The sequence below is a fragment of the Sinocyclocheilus anshuiensis genome, unplaced genomic scaffold, assembly GCF_001515605.1.
Source record: "Sinocyclocheilus anshuiensis isolate Anshui unplaced genomic scaffold, SAMN03320099.WGS_v1.1 scaffold313, whole genome shotgun sequence".
Taxonomy (NCBI): domain Eukaryota; kingdom Metazoa; phylum Chordata; class Actinopteri; order Cypriniformes; family Cyprinidae; genus Sinocyclocheilus; species Sinocyclocheilus anshuiensis.
The window spans coordinates 475928-480523 of record NW_015536469.1 but is presented as its reverse complement, the minus strand read 5'-3'; the positions used below and the strand labels follow the sequence as shown (position 1 = coordinate 480523).

General features: G+C 36.6%; 1 protein-coding gene across 1 annotated transcript in view; it reads right to left on the bottom strand.

Moving 5' to 3' along the window:
* The window catches only part of LOC107699570 (transcription factor SOX-13-like), a 13939-nt gene extending 10434 nt beyond the window's left edge, over positions 1-3505 (bottom strand). The window contains exon 1 of the mRNA XM_016500907.1: positions 3448-3505. The gene's annotated coding sequence lies outside the window, so the exon portion shown is untranslated. The remainder of the gene's footprint in view (positions 1-3447) is intronic.
* Positions 3506-4596: the final 1091 nt, after the last annotated feature.

Here is a 4596-nt window from a genome sequence, read left to right as displayed (position 1 = left end):
GCGCTTGCGCCAAAAGAGGGCTTTTTTGAGACCCCCCCAAAATTTCATAAATCATGTTTTCAGGGGAGCCCATGTCTTATTAAGGGGAGCCGAGCTCCCCCTAGCTCCCCCGTAGTTCGCACCCTGCATGCAATGCAACAAACACATTGAATTAAATGTGTAATTTTGAAGTAGAAAGACTAAACATACTCTAGTAATCTGTTTTGTTTACAACTTCAAAAAAAATATATTTTTTTTTACAGTGTATCAAAATGTTGTAAAACTATGGAGAACATGAGGAAGAGTAAATAACGAAAGAAGCTTCATTTTTGCATGAACTACTTAAAACTAGAACAAATCGAGCTAAAACCAGGCAGAAACTCGTCCGTTTTTTCTTCATGGTACCACCTGGTGGCACATTCAGATCGCAGAGCTCCATCGTTCAACGTGTGGACCCAGAAAGGAAGAGAAGACGAAACCTTCACCTTTTTCAGGACATCCTGAGACCCTGCGCCTCCCTCCCCACCCCGCCCCGCTGGCCACTTCACCGGTGCAGGATGGAGCACGTGGGCTCCTGCTGTCAAAAACAGGATACACACTCACCGCACGGCTGAGAAACAACGGTTAATAGGTGGGAAAAGAAGGCATGACGGAGGAAGACCAGAAGGATATGATGGAACTGTAGAAGGATTTGGGATGTTGTGAGAGAAAAAAATCCAGAACTGGGTGAACATCAAGTTTACTTCTGCTTGTGAGAAGTTTTATCTATGAGCTATTCAACTAAAAATGTAAAGAATATTTCACCCAAAAATGAAACGTTCATGTTTATTTTCTAACCCACCCTTTTTCTGCATTGTGGACACTACAACCTGTTGTATTGAAAAGAGCTTTAGAATTCTTCAGAAATTCACCATATGACTTTGGTTTTAAAGTAAATGAGGACAAAATGTAATTTTTTTTTTTGGTAAACTATTCTTGTAAATCAACTCTAAAAACATGCGTTGCACGTCTCCAAAAAACCTGACTAAGAGGGAAAAGAAGCAGTCCTGTGACTGGGTCAAACACAGTCTCCAGTCGTGTAGAAGAATGGTGAACAAACAAGACAGAGCGAATGCAGCACGGGAAAGAGCGACTGGAAAAAGTGTCACTGCTAGCAAATGTTGAGCTTGTATTTAAAAGCCACATCAGTATGCAGTATCACACATTCTGATAACATCTCAGAGATGCTCCTCAAACATCTTACACAACTAGAGATGAGAAATACACACTTCCACTAACATACAAACACAACCCTCATTTCTACAAAGCCCACCTACATTTTTTTTAGTCAAGCGCAAACTTTAATTATCACATTGCCTATGTCAGCAGTAAAATTAAGTTGGCTTGCAAGTTCTTTTTTTTTCCGCAGTCACTCTTCCAAACACAAATACAAACTTTTAAGACAGTCTTAAACTTCAGCATTTAAAACCCAACCTGAAAAAATGTGGTTCAACTGTAGAGAGGTGATATTTGTCACCTCTTACGTACAGTGACATAAACGGACGGCTTTCTGGAAAAGGCGCTTCCCCCAAGCTTTCACTACATTTGCTTTCTTTGTAAGCGATGAATGTTACATTTCTGTGATTCTTTGTTAGTGATGAGTCAACTGTGAATCTGAGAAGGAACTAAACATGTTATTTCGCTTTCATTGAAAAGCTCAGGTGTCAAGCAGCGTGGTTAAAAAAAATGGTCTGAGAATTTGACATTAGTAAGGAACTATTTCTTGTGTTTGTGGTCTAATTGTACTAAAAATCTAAATTTGTAAAGTCATCTACATGTAAAAAGAATAATAATGATTTCAAATCTCATCTCTTATTTCCCCTTTCGAAAGGGGACAGATAGACAGATAACACTGAAGCATATTATTATCTCTCTTTTTAGTACAGATTTTGCACACTTAACATGGTAGAGATAATCACAGTGGTTTTTGAGAACCTAAATACATCGCTTTTTTAATGTAGATCATGTGTAATAATGAAAAGGTCATAAAGACATCAACCTGAATGTATTTTCAGACAATAAAAAAGATCTCTCAGCACTACACCTCGCGAACCTCAAAATAACTGTCATTATCCGAGTTCCCCAGTGCAATCTGTGGACTGTTTGTGTGAGTGTGAATTAATAAATAACAATCCTTGATTAATTTGTAAAGAAACAAATCATGATGCTACGGCGGTCTATTAAAATATCAACCCCGCAGGAACACTACGCTGTGTTCTCAGAAGTCACAGTGGAGGCCACTGCAGTTCATGCAAATAACTGCGGGACTATTTCCTGGTCACATTCATTACACCTGAAAGCGACCTTACTGTATTAGAATGACAGTTTATCCGACTGTAAGTGAACATAGCAAGACATTTGTATTTTTACACATGACAAACAAACAAATGAAGCCCACACAAATCTGTTGACAATATTTGCACTGACGTTATTATTCAGATTAATGTAAATAATTAAACCGAATGGAATATTACATTTACTGTGGCTTTTTTATATTTCTAGTGCAAAGACATAATAATTAATTATTTACATATGAATTCAATGTATTAAAACACTTCTGTAGGAGATTAAAAACTTGTATTAAAATATTTTATACAGTGATTTAAAAGTATAGTAATTAATGAAAACCTATGATTTCGTGTTATTATATTATTTCTAAACTACTAGCTTTACAAATTTTTATCAACTTGTTTTTTAATTAACCAGAATTAGCCACAGGAGTATTTTTGAATAACTTTTGACTATATTTTCCAGATTCTACAACCTACAAACTAGAGCCATGGGAACATTTCTGTTACCTGAGCAAGATTTGAATAGTGCATGTTTGTCTGCTTTTCTTTGTCTCCTTTCGATTTTTTACGTCATTCAGCACAATTCTTTCCCTAATTTAAACAATTATACATTCAGGGCATAAATCCACCCTGCAATTTGCCCCTGAAAATTTTATATGAACAACTTTGTTTAAGCTCACACCCAAACCAGCATATTCAGTCCAAATCAAAGTCATGTTGAAGCTTGCATCACATAAAACTTCACCTTTTGCCCATCACATGCTTTAATAAACCCGAGAACATGCTGCAGAACAAACACACATGCTAAATAAATTCAAAAGTCCAGTCACAGCATGAAGGATCAAACCAGTTACTCAACTCAAAACAGATTTAAGACTTACAGTTTTCTATAATATAATATAATATAACATAACATAATATAATATAATATAGGTTGAAATTTTCAATTAAATATATTTTATAAATGGAATTTGGCGCAAAATAATACTAAATCGCATAAATGTGCTGCCAAAACTAAATAAAATATTAAAAAATAGAAAAATAGATAGCACTAAAAACAATTCAAAAAATGTAAAAGCATGAAAACAATGCAAAACAACTGAACACAAAGCACGCAAGTTTGCAAAGCAAGTCTTACCTAAAGTGTCTGAGTTGACTGTTATGACAAAACACAGAGAGGGATGCTCGTTTTGATGGGCGGCTGTCAGATTGTGTGCTGAAATTTCTCTGTTCTAATGTTCTAATGGAGGTCTGTCTAATTTCCGCTGTGGGTCTGAGCTCATCTCATGGTAAAGAGGGTAGGTGGAACAAAAACTGGAGGTTTTTGGGAACATGTAGGCGAAGAGTGGCACTTTCCAGTTTCCACCTCTCACGTGCGGAAAGCACTTTTACCATTTCGGACAAGATAACTTGCGATTAGGGATTATTTATAGAAGGTAACGTGCTCACGTGCTAATGACTTAAGATGGATCGACAAAAATGTGTACAATATAGTAAACGTTTAAGACAGCAAAAAAAGTGCATTTTTCTAACTTCTGACATGCATTGCTTAGAAACAATGATCAACAGCATTTAAAGTTTAAAAAGGAAACCATTTTTGAGAAGATAACATGCTGTTACAGGGTTTTTTTAATAGCAGGTCTTCAGTGTTCCTAAACATTATGAGCAAAACCACCGTAACAAAACTTTGACTAGAAGTAAGCTGGCATTTACAAAACATGCAAAGATTTACAAAGTAATCTAACATGTTTTAGAAGTTTTAAGATCTTTACATACAGAATTACAGTTCATATTTCTGACAGGGCCCCAAAACACTGAGCTCTTTGACTCCAAACTCAAGCGGCTGAACATGACGCACTCAAAGCGTGAAGATGATTTGATGGACAGCCGCTATGATCGAATGCATTTATCAGTGTGAGCTTCTCTGGCCTGCTCTGTTTGATTTCATTGATGTTGTGGCGAGCCCTGAAAAACTCACTTAACAAGCTATTGTTGTCTCTCTCTCATCAAACCCCGGCTCAATAGGACAAATGAAACAATGCAGACCCAAACAGAAGAGGTCAAAGTTTGAATGAAAACCTAGCCTATGGGAAATAACATCACGAGGTTGTCCGTCCATCAGTGCTGCAAAAGTTTCAGCAGAAGTTCTCAGCGCAACTCTTTCAACTTTTTCTGCATCGTGCATTTTGGCTTTTTTTACTGAAATTATCCAGGTAAAAATATGACAGATGACCAAAAATGCAATGGCAATCCTGTCTAAAACAACTCCAAGTGTAGTTTTTTTAAG